Genomic DNA, 17,165 nt, shown 5'->3' with positions numbered 1-17,165 from the left:
GATGACATTTTGCCCCATATTCCCGATTGAGAGAGAGTCTACTGTATCTGATCGAGAAATGATGTATGCACGAAATATAGAGACAAATGTGCTCTACAATTATGTCGAAGTAATCATCAAAATCGGTTCAGCGACAGACGATATAATTGAGGTTATGTGATATTGAAATTGGTTTTTCGACTGTGGCGCCCTGGTGTTGGTCCCACGAAGTTCAAGTGTTCTAGAAAGTTGTAGCATTTGGTGAGATCTTTCGTTTAAGCCCTCACTTATCAAAATCGGTCACATAGAACCGGAGATATGATTTTTTTGAATTTCGTGAACTTTGACCCCTCATATCTCTGGTTCTATTGAAACCACAGCGCACTTACGCACCATTTTGGAAACGTCCTAGACTGGACTACAACATACTAAAATTTCATTAACTAGCCCAATGCCGTTTTTGAGAAAAATTAGTTTGAATTTCAATGAATTTTGACGCTATCGCAGCGCCACCTGTAATGAATTTTTGAACTTCCATCTGAAAGTGCTCATCGAGACGAAACCAAAAAGGTAAAATTTATGCCGCTATGTTAATTAGAACCGGAGATAGAGGCCGGTCAGTGTTCGAACTTTGACCCCTTATAGCTGGGGTCAGGGGTTATGGATCGACTTAAGTATTTTTTTGTTTGATAGATATAATCAACGGCTACAACATACTAAAATTTCAGCCCGATGCACAATGGAATTTTTGAGTTATTTAATTTATAAAATTGAAAAATTTTGTTTTTAAAAATAGCGTCCCTAGCGGTGGTTTTATGAACTTGTGATGTTAGAATGGGAAGTGGCATTTCATGAGAGCTTTCCAAAAAGCCCTCACTTCTTAAAATCTGACAATTAGAACCGGAGTTATGGTTATTTTAAGAAATTTTTTTTTGGACTCTTATAGCTAGGGTCAGGGGGGTCGGGGGACCTTAAGTTTGGTATTGATGGAAAGCCCTAAGGCCCAGCTATAACATACTAAAATTTGAGCCCGCTCGATGCCATAGGGGCTGAGTTATTGAGAAAACAAAACAAGGGGGGGGGTATTCAAAATGGCGGAAGGAGGGGTGGTAGGTGGGAGGTCAATGCACCAAGTTGCAATTTTCACCCGATATACAACCTTTGCCGAAAACCGCAAGTCGATATCTCTTTTAGTTTAGGAGCTATTAAGCTCCAAAGAGCGGCCGGCCGGCCGGCCGGGAACGTAAATTAGCTACATATACATATATTCGTGATCAGGAAGTGCTGAAACACATTTTGGCCAAGTTTGAGCTCGATCGAACGACATGAAATTTTGTTAGGATTATAGTATGTGAGATTATTAAGAATCTTACCTAATACACTCAGTCCCGGTATTATGCACTTCGAGATTATTCACCTGACGGAATTATGCACATACAATTATGCAGGTTTGCCTACTTTTGGGCGTCAATTTATGAAATCATTATTTAAATGCGCCTGAATGTATACTATGATGCGACGCGGGAAATTTGAAAATATTTTGCCACTTTTTCAGAATAAACTTTAATTTTTTTTATTAAGGTACATTTTATTATTATTATTATTATTACTTTATTTAATCACAAGAATAGGGTCATCCCTTTTACAATTGTGATAAAAAAAAAATCAGAAAAAAGAGGAAAAATCAGAAAATAGAGAATGACAAGAATTAAATTAAGAATAATAAATTAAGAATGTTCAAGAAACAAATTAATTGCTTCTAGGATCCAGCCTGAAGATGGAAATTACGAATAACAGCCGCAGAAATACGGCAATCACTTTTTTTTTAAAATATTCTAACCATTTATTGAAGAACTCTGGCCAAAAAGTAGGGGAGACTGAGGCAAAAAGTCACAAATCGAAAAATTCAAAATTCAATATCTTCCAAGGTAAAAAAGATAGCGGCTCAAATTTTTTTCTATAGATAGCCTCCATAGACCTTCTTCAATGACGTAAGTTTCTTAGTATTCGAACAAGGAATTTAGAAAATAAAAACTATAGAAATTTTTAGCCCTATTTTTGAAATATTTTCCTTGCAGAAGATAACAATTATTACCTCTTATTTCCCAAAATTGATGCACTGGTGAATATTTTCTAAATAATTTAGATTTTTGAATACAAATCCGCTATCTATTTTAGAATTTCACAAAAGTTCTTTTCTCCAGAAATCCTTTTATTAAAAATGGTCACTTGGGGTAAAAAGTAACAAAAGGTATAGGGCAAAAAGTAACAAAAACTCGAAGCAATTTCTGATGTCTCACGGCGAAAAGAAACGTCATTATCATGTCTCATCGCTTGTTGTTTGCATTGGTCAAACGATTGCAGTCTTTTGTGTGTTTTTTTTTCTAAAATAGCTTGAGAAGCGCCTTTCTCGTTTTCTCACTTTTCTCGCAGAGAAAACGGTGTTTTATAAAGGTGTAGATGAATAAATTTCTTATGAAAATATGTCCTCTAGGTATTTTTTTTTCAAATTTACAGAAGCCCGTAATGAAGCGAATTAAAATATGATAATACTTAATGTCTGGTAGTATTTGCCTCAGCATTTTTGAGAATAGTCACAAAAGCAAAATTACCTTTTAGAAATTGGCTCAATAAACGTATTTCCTTACAAAATAACTGACCAGAAACACCCTATCAATTCAAATTACTCAATAAATCGAGCTCAATGTGCTTATCTAGAAGAAATACCACAAGATACCTCATCAGAGACATCATAGAGTCACTCATGGTTATTTTTATTGTAGCACAATCATTCCCTGGGAGAGATTTTGGTCAGAAAATCTTTTATTACAAAAAACTTTTTTGCAAAGCAATCCGTTAAAACACACTCCCGTCCCATTTATGAAAATTAAACTTAACGAAGACTAGTAGCGCCTCACATGACGAACACATGAATTAAACAAGGGGAAGTGAAAGTAAAAATTCTCACGTGGATTTGTTTTGATTCGCGGTGATGGTGGAAAATTGTGAAAAAAGTGAAGAGAATGTGATGGAAGTGGACAGAAAAAAACCTCTCCCACCTCCACACTATGAGATTCTACAGTTTACAACCACGAGGGATTACATGTATGGCCTACAATGCAGCAGATGCTTTGCTCTTTCGAGGTTAGGATTCTTGTTTACATTTGTAATCCCTTCCCGGAAACTAATCTACGGAGACTTTTTCATTACAGATCAGATGCATCTATAGAATTGTGGAATGTTGAGGGTACTCCCTATATGGACAGAGTGATTTTTGGTGCACAAAATGCTTCAATTGAGACTCTGGCTTGGGTGAATGAGTGTTTGTTGTCTGCAGGGCTTTCCGGCGAAATTGTGTGCTGGAATCTAAAGTCTCTGGAGCCACAGCAGAGTCTCATAGTTACAGGAACATCCATATGGTGTCTGGATGTGCACAAAGACAAAGTAGCAGTGGGAACAGAAGAGGGATACATCAATATTTGTCGAATGGAAGAGATGCTGGTGTACGAAAGAACTTTTGACAAGCAGGAAGGGAGGATTCTGTGCTGCAAATTTAGCCCTTCTGGTGATTTTCTCGCCACGGGGTCTGTAGGCACGGTTAGAGTGTGGAATGTTGAAAATGGACATGCTTTGCATCGAATGACACTCTCAAGGATTGGGCTGAAGACAGAAATTGTCGTATGGGCAATACAGTATCTTCCTGATGATGTCATCGTGTCAGCGGATTCGGCTGGCAGGGTAGTTTTCTTCGATGGAAAGTTAGGTAGTCAAACTGAGAGCTATCAAGCTCTCAAGACAAATGCACTGTGCCTGGTGGTAAATGAAGATGCGACGAAAATCTTTGTGTCACAAAACTTGCTCCATTGTTTCGATCAACTTGCGGAGAAGTTACGGAAAATCGCCTATTGGTCCTTAAATATTTTAATCACTTGGAAATATGGCAGTTGGGATCTGTCCAGGAACACTCTCATGATCTACAGAAGCTTCTTGAGCTTCAGAGTCGCGATACAGAAACAATTATTAGTTCAGCTTTGCCACCAAGTGGAGAGATTTTGATCTATTCAACAGATACCCAAATTAAACTCTTCCACTTTGATTCAAAGACTAAACCAGCTCTTTTGACACCTCTCAAAGTAACATCTCCGCAGTTTTCACCGAGTCTAGGCGTAGTTTTCTCTCAGGATTCAAAAATGATCTTTCTGGTGAAGAATACTGGGGCAAGTGGATGTTTTTAGCATCACAAGTCAAATGGATTTGGATCACATACAGACAATAGAAACACACAAATGTAAGTATAAAATATACAGGGGAATTTTTTCAGGCTTCGCACACAATTTGCGGCTTCAAACACCTCATATTTTTTATCCATATTCACTGAGAGAAATCCGAAAAAGTTAAAATAATATTCCGGAAAGGTTAATTTTACCCTGCAGTATTAATCCGAAATCGGTGTAAATATTGCCCTTTTTGGGTGTATTAGGGGTTAGAGTTACCCTTTTTCATGTTAATTTTACCCTTACAAAGGTATACAACATTAAAGAATGTTGATATGTTTTTACACCTAAAAAGTGTTAAAGCTATGAGGAAAAAAAGTTAATCGCACCCCCGTTTTTTTCTCAGTGTCCCTTTAATGCATTTGACCTATTTTTTTCAAAGAAATGTGTGACAAGACTAGCTATTAAAAAATATTGCCATAGGTTCGAAGGAACAACTCTTCGACAGGGAACCTCTATTGCCACTTTTGTCAAAATGTTGAAATTTATTTATACAGTAGAGTCTCGCTATAGGCCATCGCTCTATAGTCCACAATTTATCGACCGTTGATTTCAAAACACTGATTTTAAGTTAGGTTATGTTTTTTAGTATGCGACATGCATAATTATTTTAATATTTTTGGCAAACTATTAAGTAGTTGTGATAATTGTGATCCATAATGAAGAAAGCAAGGACAAGTACCACAATCGCAAAGAAAGTGGAAGCCGTCGAGCAATTTCAATACTAAAAACCGTTGATAATTTTAAAAAATTACATAGACTATAGTGCGACCCAAGTGTCAAATTTGAAACCAAATATGGACTATAGCGAGACTCCACTGTAGTAGAGTCCGCCGAATGAAATGTCTTTTGTTGCTAAGCTAATTCTGTACATTGTTGGGTCATTATATCGCTTTAGGACATGTCCTTTTTAGTATAACAGTTTTATAATAGTATTTTAAAGTCTTGAATTTTTATATTACTAAAAAAAATTTACAATATCTTGCTGAAAACATTCTGAAAATATTATATATTAAAACAATAAAATTCATCATTTTTAAGCACTTAAAAACACTGAAAGATTTTTTTTAAAATTTTTTTTTAATGAACTTTTAGGAAATACTACTTTCCATAATTTTGAACTTCATCGACAAAACAGCTACAAAACGTTTTCAATGATCATTTTAAGTTAATTTTAATTAAAAAAGTAAATTGTTAGACACTGAAAACTTCTCCGTGTGCTTGCATGAAACTGCCCCTCACGAACTTTCGGAACTCAAATGAAAATTGTCAGAACCGTCTTGGATTTCATTCAACGCTAAATGCCTTATAATAATCATAAAACCACTGGTAATTTAATATAATTATGTTACTTTGATAGATAAGTGCAATAGTTCAGAAACTGTTGAAAATAAGACATTAAAAAAAGTTTCATTTTGATGCAGTTTTATAAAATCAATTACAGAATTCAAACGAGAAGCGTCACGAAATTAATTATTTTTATGAACATGGGTCTCAGTTATCTCTTCAATAACATAATGGTTCTATCTCATTCCTTTCAAAGGGATAAGAAGAATATGCAAAAATTAAAACTGCCCCGTCGTTAACTGCCCCACCCTCCCCTAAGTAATTTACCGTTTTTTCATTAGTCTACGTTTTGCGATAAGGATAATTGTTCAAATGTTGTACTCCAAATGGTACAGAGTAGGGTGGGTGTCAATAGGTCCTGACACAAGTTCTTAAAGTGTCAATAGGTGTTTCTTTCACCATAGATCAGATTCATTAATAAATGAATAATGAGAAAAAAATACGAAGTGTTCGAAGCCGGAGTGTGCGAAGCCTGAAGGCTTTTCCATACAATTTTTATTTTAACAAAATTTATTAAAATAAGTTTAATGCGCTTTTTAAATAGTAGGGGAGACTGGGGCAAAAAGTCACAAAACGAATATTTTATATTTTTTTTATAAACTACTCGAACGCTCCAGAAATTTCTAATTAGCGCAGTTTTATAAGAAATTTATCGCTCTACAACTTTGTAAAAGTAATTTTCCTCTATTTTGCAAGGAAATACATTTATCGAGCCGTTTTATAAAACGTAATTTTGTGACCATTATCAAAAATACTGGGGCAAATAGTATCAGGTATGTGATGTTATCACATTTTGATTCGCTTTGTTACGTGATTCCGTAAATTAAAAAAATTCCTAGATAACATATTTTCATAAGGAATTTATTCCTCTACACCTTTGTAAAACACCGTTTTTTCTATTTGAACGATAAAAACGCTTTTCAAGCTATTTTAGAAAAAAAAAACACAAAAGACTACAAATCGTTGAACCAATGCAAACAACAAGCGGCGACACGTGGCATTGATGTTTTTTTTCCGTGAGACATCATAAATTGTTTCGGTTTTTCTTACTTTTTGCTCCATACCTTTTGTTACTTTTTACCCCAAGTGGTCGTCCTTAATAAAAAGATTTGTAAAATTCTAAAATAGATAGCGGCTTCGTATTCAAAGAATCCAAGTCATTTAGGAACTAATCTCAGTGCATAAATTTTGAATAATAGCTAATAATTGATATATTCTTCAATGAAAATATTTCAAAAATAGGACTAAAAATTTTGATATTTTTTGTTTTCTAAATTCCTTATTCGTATTTTAAGTAACATACAACATAGAAGAAGGTCTATGGAAGCTATCTGTGGAAAAAAAATTAAGCCGCTGTATTATTTATCTTGGAAGATATTGAATTTTGAAATTTTCAATTTGTGACTTTTGCCCCAATCTGCCCTATTTAGTCTCGCTAAGTAGTTTAAATAATAAGAATAAGTAATTTAGAATTGAAAGAGAAAATGGATAGAAAAAATAATGTCAATGTTTGATTGGTAAAATATTTAATTTTAGTCTGTAAAAAAATTAATTCGTATAATGGATTTGAATCGGTTTACGCGGTTTACCGGTTATACTCATCCGGGTTACTAAGACCTTTCTAAAGCAATTCAATTTCAATAAAATTGTTTTAGAAATGAGTTCTCCGTGGATGTTTAACCCATTGTCCTTAGAAAATTCTTACAAGGAGTAATTCAAGGTCATTGACTTATGATTGGCTGGTTAGTCCGTTTAGTCGATACAACATCAGAAACATTATTTATTTGTTCACAATTTACTCATTATTAATAATGTTTCTGGGGAGCCTCCAAGGATAGTGTATTGGATCCTTCAGTTCAGAGGTTTCCGATTTGAACGAAGTGTCGTTTTACGTAAAGTGGTGACTAATTATGAAGCCCTTGTTATTTAACGTTAAAAATTCTTCACGAAACCCGAGAAACCTAATAATCACAATAAACCTAAAAATTACAAATCCAAAAGGTCAAATGAACCCAATTTTTTTTTGTCTCGAAATCCGAAAAACTCAAAAATTATGTCATGAAACTCAAGGAACTCAAAAAAAATGTCTTGCAAAGGACTAAAGGAACCTTAAAGTTGTTTCACGGATCTCGTGAGATCCAAAAATTGCTTCGCAAGAACGGAAAAACTCAAAAATTACTTCAAGAAATCGTTTTAACCGCAGTTTACTAGCCCCCGTTTGTCGACCGTTCGCCACTTCAGGAAGATGTTCGGGTTCGATCTCAAGGCGCTCCAAGGCAAGAGTCTGAATTTGATTCAGCCTCCTTGTCCTAGATCTGTCTAAAAGTCGACACCTCCCCACAATGGCTTGTACAGCTTTTGTGGGGAATCTTTCTTCATTCATGCGTTGAATACGACGAATACGACCATACCATTGAAGTTGTGATATCTCAACTCGAAGGAATAACTCCTCGATTCTTAGCTCGTCACGAACGGCTACGTTCCTCACTCGATCTCTATGAGTGATTCCCTTAACCGCCCGGAGGTTCCTAATCTTGGCAGGGCAGCTTGTACTCGCGATTTTACTCTTTCGATCATTACTCAATTCTCATGACCACAGGTGAGAATAGGAATGAACACAGCTTTGAAGTCCTATTATTTAGTCGAATGACTAAGTTCGGCCTCCCTCACGACGTTTTCACCAAGCTCTCTCATAACTGCAGAAGTTTTACCGATTCGCGACAAGAGTTCTACTTCTATCCTACTATAACTCGTGAGTAATACTTCAAGATACTTGTACTCCTTCGCCTTTTCCAATGGGACTCCACTAAAATGTAGAGTGCATTGTACGTACAGGCTGTATTATCATTACCTCCGACTTATCTACGTTCACCTTTCATACCTGTTTCGGCGCAAAAATTACAAATCGGTCAATTGTGCGCCGAAGCTTTTCTTTGGAAGATCCAAAAAGAACCAAATCATCTTCAAAGAAGACATAGCTCACCCTGAAATCCCCAATACGAATCGCATTCTGCCCCCGACTGTGCTCCATCATCTTGTCCATAATAAGAATAACTTTGTTCCATTTGTTTGTGACAAACAAAATCCAATTCTTTACGAATTTACAAAACCGTAGATGATTTACAAAAACCGTATGTTTTTCATTTCACTGATAAAATTATTGCTGTCATTGTCAATCATATTCGGATCGCTGTTAAAACTTTGATGGCTTTTGATTGAGAAAATATCCAACATGCTGAAAGTATGTTACTGAAAGCTAGTTCGTCATTTCTTAGATATAAGATAGATAACTATATTAACCTCATGAGACGAGATGAGGACTGGTAAACCAGATCTTTGCAAACAAAGAGAAAATTCGCATCGTTTGAATTTGAACCTCATCTACATCCCCCTATTCCTAGAATTTGAACTAAACCGCCCTTTAATATCAAATCAGGACAATTGAACTTTATAAAGAATCTCCAAAATGTGGTCTACAATAAAAAAAAGAGATGGCAAAGCGTCCCAGCTTTGCGGAATGCTCGAACTCACGAGATAGAGCTCACCGTGAATTAGTTTTTTGCATAATCTTTTGGAATAACTGATCTACTAGAGATCAAATTGATTTCATAAATCACAAAAGCATTTCAAAATCAAAAAATCGGTACTTAACCGATTCATTACCGATGAAGACCGATGCAGCCGGGTTCTAATTTGCAATACTTTTCTGAAAAATCCAAATTTAACCAAAAAGAAAAATGAGCCTTCCAAAGTATTTGACCTTTGACATTCAATAATTCAAAATGGCGAATTTTCCGGTCATAGGTATGTTTGGGCGAAATATTCGCCTGGACCAGCTCTAAATGTGTCCAAAAATCATTGAAAAAGCTTGGGCCAATTTTGAGAAAAATTGAAAAAAAAACATTATTTTTAAGGAATATTAATTATTGAGGATGTAAATTTATTCAAAAATCGGTTACTTAACCGGTTCATTACTGATGAAGACCGATGCAGCCGGGTTCGAAATTGCAATACCTTTCCAAAAAATCCAAATTTAACCAAATTGGTTGAAAAATGACCCTTCCAAATTGGTTGAACTTTGACCTTCAATAATTCAAAATGGCGAATTTTCCGGTCATAGGTATGTTTTGGCGAAATGTTTGCCTGGACCAACTCTAAAACATATCCAAAAATCATTGAAAAAGCTTGGGCAATTTTGATAAAAATCGAAAAAACTTTACTTTTAGGGAATATAAATTATTAGGGATATAAAATTATACAAAAATCGGTACTTAACCGGTTGATTACCGATGAAGACCGATGCAGCCGGGTTCGACATTGCAGTACCTTTCCAAAAAATCTAAATTTAACCAATTTGGTTGAAAAATGAGCCTTCCAAATTGGTTGAACTTTGACCTTCAATAATTCAAAATGGCGAATTTTCCGGCCATAGGTTTGTTTGGGCGAAATGTTCGCCAGAACCAGCTCTAAAACATATCCAAAAATCATTGAAAAAGCTTGGGCCAATTTTTTGCAAAATTGGAAAAACCTCATTTTTGACCTATTTTTGAGGGATAGGGAACGTACGAAAGGGGTGGGGGGGAAGTAAAGAGGTTGGGTACGAGATAATGTGATAAGTCAGCTCCAGAACAGTGAGAAGTTGAAGAAAGTCGATTATATAACTGCTCTCTCTTTGAGTTCAAGCAGTAAAATATTGAAAAATTGAGGGAAATTCCTCTCCCTTCGAACGTTCATACCTTTGTACAATGTGAATTTTCTTTTATTTTTTCAAATAGACTTACACATAATTTTATCAATAATTGGTGATGAGCTAACTAATATTTAAGAGAAATGTGGAAATCTCTTAGTAAAAGTAAAAGAAATTCATATTATTCGAAGGCATGAACGCTCTAAGGAAGAGTACTTTCCCCTAATAATCTACTATAATAATATTGCGTTTATGATTTTATTTTGGCATAGGTGCAGGTGGTCAAGCGATAATTATGCCGGTAAAATTAATCCAAAATATATATTACTTCTAATCAGTTTTGGAAAACTTTTTAGATCGAAATATTATTTGTAAAAGCAGAAATGCTTCATTATCTCTTTTCTCAAAAGGAAAATTCAAATTGTTAAATTAATATAATTCTTAGAATTGCTTAGAAGTGAATATGAATATTATATCTGAATTGTTTTCATTTCATAATCGAGTAAAACACTGATTAAAAAAAACTTCAATCAGAACGCCAAAATACAATAAAAACAATTTAATGATTTCAAATTTTAATGAAGAGTTATTAAGAGTTAGAGTTTATTTCGTATAATTTCTCAGTGAATAAAGTCGAGTGGGCCCTAAACAAATCCAATTAACCTTTCTTGGGAGGGTGCTTTCTTCATTACTTAGCTTGTTCTTTGTTTGCTTTTTTAACAGATTATTTTTTGATCTTTTAAAGATAAATTGATAAGTGAAAACATCGTAATATTTTTACCAAACTTTAATCGATTTCGCTAATACACAATAGCTTTGAAATAACATTAAATTTATTTCGTATATAACCGATACAAAATTGAAAAAAACACTAAATTACATCATAAAATTAGGAAGGTTCAGGTTAGTGATGTCAAAAACTCGAAACTTTAGACTTCCAAAATACATTAACACTGACTAAACCTACCAAGACCCGGTCAAATTGACCGGTTTAAAATAACACATATTTAAACGGTACAATATCACTATCAAACTTTATGAATTTCTCAAAATATGCATGTAATATATTTTTCAGTGTTTAAATTTTAATTTTTTGCTCTTTTCCAAGACAAATTTGTTGAGCATCTTGCCCTGCCGCGTTTTGTCATTTGACCGATAAACGACCTAAAACGGTCGGTAGGTTTAGTGTTAAGTAAAATCATTTTTTGCAAGGCAGGCCTCTTCATTAAAAATAACACAGATACAGTGTAATGCCCAGCGCACAATAACTTATATTTGAAAAACATGTTTTCAAGATTGTCAATAAGAGTGAGCGAAATGACTAGATCTATGTTTCATTCACTCTCACTGAAAAGTCAAAAACACGTTCACAAAACAAAATTTATTGTGTGCTGGGCATAATGATCATTTTACTGCTCGAATTCCACGGAGAGAGCAGTTATCCCTCGATTTTTCACCCTCACCCCCCCAAAATTTCCACCTTCCACCCCCTGTAGACCATTTTCTCAACAAATCTTCACGTTTCAGACGATTTTAGAGAAATGTCGTCACTCTGTTTGTCCGTCTGTCCATCCGGCTGACGCCAGCTGTAGAGGCCAAACGGTTAGAGATAGTGGCTTGAGACCTTCGAAGGATCTCCCCATAAGTCGACCTAAGGATCGTTAATATGCCCCTCATTTTCCCCCGACTCCTCTTCTTTCCCTCCAAAACCATATTTTTTTGGAATTGCTGCAAAACGCGTCGTGCGATTTTTTCATTTTTGGATATGTTTTAGAGATTACCCAGGCAGACAATTGACCATGTGTGAAATACTGTTGAATCATTCCTAACAACGGTTTTTCAAGGTCAAGGGTTAAAAAAAAAGGCTCTTGGGAGCACATTTATCAGGTGAATGGGGTCTTGTTTGCGCTCGTTATAAAGGTTTTAGAATTTCCGACAAAACTGAAACAGTTCTAATCGGTTTTGAATCGTTAATGAACCAGTTAATAACCGATAATTAATTTTTATTCGAAATTCAATTATGTTAGTCCTAAGTTATTTTGGGCAATGTTTTGATTTGAGTGATTTATAAAGGGTGTCCCAGAAATCACCCAAGATTAAAATTGAGCAGCATTTCTGAAATTAAGATCCCCAACAAATAATAAAAATACTACGTGACAGTTTATAGATTAGGGTTATTAAAAATACATCAGTAAATGATAGACCAACGCTTTTTTGTTCTTAAAAAATATTTAAAAAATAATTTAATAATTTGGTTCGAGAATTAGTCAGAAAATTGACTTAACTTCGTCAACTATGAAGAGTCTAATTGAAAAATTCACAGAATTGAATTAATTTTGGAGGCTGAATACACTTACCATCCAAGAACAAGCCCTTAAAATTATTAATAATATCCTATCAGTATATTATCCGAAAATAAAGCTGATCAAGTGTTACTGTTACTGACGCTCGATATCGCGACATGATAACCGAGTTTATGAAGCTTAAATCGAAGGATTTGTTCATTAGTATTTATTTAATTATGAATTCATTAATGCTAAAGACATGTGGATTTAGCAGGATAGTGTGACATGCCATATAGCCTAAGAAATAATGCAATTCCTGCATAAGATGTGATTGTGATCATGATTGTGATTTTCTCTATTGGTGATCCGAATTGGTCCATTAGATCATGTAATTTTAGACCATTACATTTTTTTTATTCGGTTATTCGAAGTCACAAGCCTAAGTCAACAGACTTTTTTCCACCTGTGTGCATTATAAGAGGACTTTTAACCCTGAATTAGCGAAATTTAGCCACATATGCCCAAAAAGGTCATGAAAACCTTAGACGAAAGGATTCATATGCCAGCAAAGCCATGAAGGTTAATTACTGGATGCGATATTTAATACATAAACCCTATCTTATGTAGGGGAGACTGGGGCAAAAAGTCACAAAACGTATATTTTATTTTTTTTACAAGCTACTCGAGTGCTTCAAAAATTTCTAATTAGCGCAGTTTTATAGGAAATTTACCGCTCTACAACTTTGTGAAAGTAATTTTCCTCTATTTTGTAAGGAAATACGTTTATCGAGCAAATTTCTAAAATGTAATTTTGTGACTATTCTCAAAAATGCTGAGGCAAATAGTACCAGACATTAAGTATTATCATATTTTGATTCGCTTCATTACGGGCTTCCGTAAATTTGAAAAAAAACAATACCTAGAGGACATATTCATCTACACCTTTGTAAAACACCGTTTTCTCTGCGAGAATAGTGAGAAAACGAGAAAGGCGCATCTCAAGCTATTTTAGAAAAAAAAAAACACACACACAAAAGACTGCAAATCGTTTGACCAATGCAAACAACAAGCATCATAAATTGTTTCGGTTTTTCTTACTTTTTGCTCTATACCTTTTGTTACTTTTTACCCCAAGTGACCATTTTTATTAAAAGGATTTCTGGAGAAAAGAACTTTTGTGAAATTCTAAAATAGATAGCGGATTTGTATTCAAAAATCCAAATTATTTGGAAAATATTCACCAGTCCATCAATTTTGGAAAATAAGTAGGTAATAATTGTTATCTTCTACAAGGAAAATATTTCAAAAATAGGGCTAAAAATTTCGATATTTTTTATTTTCTAAACTCCTTGTTCGAATTCTAAGAAACTTACGACATTGAAGAAGGTCTATGGAGGCTATCTATAGAAAAAAATTTGAGCCGCTATCTTTTTTACCTTGGAAGATATTTAATTTTGAATTTTTCGATTTGTGACTTTTTGCCCCAGTCTCCCCTACTTTGTTTTCCAATTTAGAAAAAAAACGTAATTGAGAAAAAATGTGTTTTTTATTTAATTTAAATCTTGCGTAATTTATGGGACACCCTATATAACTGTTCAAATCGGTTGTGAACCGGTAATGAACCATTTATGAGCCGATTCGAAAATCAATTCTTCTTAAAATTATTTTGAGGGATCTTTCGAGTGATTTACAAATCGGTTTAAATCTATTGAGAACCGGTAAACGGTAAATGATACGAAGGTACTTTTGAGGTATAGCATCATCTCACGAGTTCGAGTACTTCGCGAAGCCTAGGACGCTTTGCCACCCTTTGTTTGTTTTTTTTACTAAAAACATCTGATATCCTCACCTAACAATTTAGTAATTTATTATTTATTTAATATTACGCTTATTTAGTCTCTATAAATAAAATGAAAATGAAATAAGACACCAAAACTCAAAGGATTCCAAGAAATTCCACGAGTTGATTCTCTATGCATAAATTAATTTTTGGTGGGTTGAAAAGGCAACAGAGATGGTCGAAGAGAAGGAAAAAAAGTTTTAAGAGAAAATGATATTATTCACATTTTTGGTGTATAATTTGAAATTGGCTGTTTTGATATTCATTTTCATTCATGCAAAAAATTTAAAAGTCAACAGAGATAAAGACAAATTCTCTGGGTCTTACATGGGTGGAAGGTGCGGGGAAGTATTTTTTTTTTGTGAATTGGAAATGTTTGAAAAGCAGCTTATATAGAAATGATGTATCGTACATAATTAATTGTTGGGCTCCTATCTCTCTCCTTTCACCTTCAGACATCAAGGACTTGATTCACTTGGTGACTTCTGGTGGAAAATTTCTTGCTTTGGCTGGTCTTTGCAACAGTTTGGTGGTTTGGCGATTTGAAGAAGGATCTGGCAGGTGGAAAAGACACATAAATCTGCCCAAATACATAAACCCACCCACAGCTATGAGAATTCATACTGCATCGCAGCGTCTTGTGGTGGTTTATTTAGATGGGAAACTAATTGAATATGATCTTCAAGAATTGCAATTCACGTTCTCAGTTCATATTCAGGAGGGAAGCCTTCAGAGATCTATAATGAATCTTGCTTTGGATCCACGTGATCCAAATCTCTTTCTTTTGCAAGATGAAGAAACTATTTTCAGTATCAGGAAGCTTCAAGAAATTGAAGAGGATACTGAAAATATTCAGGAGAGGAAGAAAGTTAAGAAGACTAAAAGAAGTCGGATGAAAAGGAGAAATTCTCGAAGAAAATCATCAGAGAAACAAAGGTCGAATTTCTTTCTGTTCTTTGTTAAAAAATATAGTACTTAATGATTTTATTTATTTTTTCAGCATTTAGCCCTTCTAACTTGGTTGGGAAATGAAGAGATGGTAGTTGTAGAAATTTCAGAAGATTCCCTCCTTGGACAACTTCCACCTCCTCTGAAAATTAAAAAGTATGGCACTGGATGAGGATTCCATTTAGATATTTCAGGTAAAATTACTACAATTTTTTTTTGTACAATAAAATTGTGTATTGGTAAAATTCTTATTTATTGTATTTTTTAGCTGAGATTTTTTACAATCTCAGCATCAGTAATCCTAGATGAAATCCGATCTCGTCAGATCGGACCCAAATTTTGCATTCTCAATCGAACTCATTAAATACACCCTCCGTAAATTTAAATACACCTGGTTTGGACAGGGAAAACGCTGTATAATATCCAGTTCTATTGACTGAAATAGTTTCATATATAAACCTAAGAGCAGTTTTAAACAAGATTTGAGAAAATACCTAGGCTAAAAAATTTATAATTTGAGGATCACTCAAAAATTAACTTTTTGGACAAAAAAGCAAAAGTAGCCTCACATTTTAAAACTGATCTTATCTATCTATATAAGCTAAATACTATTAGTAAATATTATTAAGAGTCAGAAAAACTGAAAATAATTCCGAGGGAATATTTTTGGTACGGATTGTGGTCGGTTGCCGGTGTGATCTGTTTTGGAAGGGGTTTCTTCTTTGAATATCAAAATTTCCAGCCCAAATTCTACTTTTTCAAATATTTTTTTTTATATTTTTCAAATTACTTTTTATTATTGTTGCAATTTCATTTCTTTTACTTTATTATTTAAAAAAAAAATGAATAAAATCATCAAATTCAGTTCTCCTCGAAGAATCCTCCTTTAGTTTTGGTAAGCGTAAGCGCCTCACAAATTCGGGGCATCCTGTTGATCAATTTCGTTCCTGTTGATCAATTTTTAAATTTAGTAGATACTGATATACATACAATCACTCAAGAGTATAATTCAAAATTGATATGGTTTTCGTCGAAAATTCTAGACATCCGTTTTCTTTTCTATTTTACGTGGAGTATTTGAAGGAATTTTCTCAAATAAAAACTATACTAACCTAAAGAAAAGCGTTTCAAGCATTGTAAATAGTTTTTAAATTGAGAAGTTACAATTTTTCTTAGATTGTACGTCGAATAAAAAAGGATAATATAGATGCGAATATCAAGAATCTCACTCAATAATTTTTTTCTAATTTAAGGAAGAACACGTAACAACACGATTTTTAAATATTTGTTCAATTATTTATTATTCATTTATTAATTTTATAATAACTGGCATTATTTTGCTGCTTAAAATATTAATTTTGTTGGTTCTTGAGATCTAACAAATTCAACTTATTAAAAAAAGAACCTTTTCCCGATAAACTCCCTATAAATTATGCGATCTTTTTTCTCTGGTCTTAGTTAAAACAAAAATTAAGAGTTTTAAAGAGTTCACGGCCAAGTAAACTGCTAAAAATCTATTCAATTTCGTATCTATTAAGAATATAAATAGATTAATCAAAGATTAAATGGTTACAACCGTTTTCTTATTTACGAGAGCTGAAACAAAATAATACTAAAATAATAAATAATTTGGAAGATGATTGGTATCAAAATCAAACAATTTAGAAAAATAATAAGAGATAAAAAGAAAAAAGTTCAAAATTCTGCGCAGTTTATTAAAAAAAAATTTAATTGAAATTTATTATAAATATACGGAAATTGTATTTATTAAGTGAAATAATCATTTAAAAACCATTTAAAACTTT

At 33.7% G+C, this 17,165-nt stretch overlaps 1 pseudogene; it reads left to right on the top strand.

Annotated features, from left to right (window-relative positions):
• The first annotated feature begins 2,982 nt into the window (after positions 1-2,982).
• Positions 2,983-15,611, top strand: LOC129801753 (uncharacterized; annotated as a pseudogene).
• The last annotated feature ends 1,554 nt before the right edge of the window (positions 15,612-17,165 follow it).

This window comes from Phlebotomus papatasi, chromosome 2, assembly GCF_024763615.1.
Source record: "Phlebotomus papatasi isolate M1 chromosome 2, Ppap_2.1, whole genome shotgun sequence".
NCBI classification, from domain to species: domain Eukaryota; kingdom Metazoa; phylum Arthropoda; class Insecta; order Diptera; family Psychodidae; genus Phlebotomus; species Phlebotomus papatasi.
The sequence above is the reverse complement of the archived record's forward strand: the minus strand, read 5'-3'. Positions and strand labels throughout refer to the sequence as shown.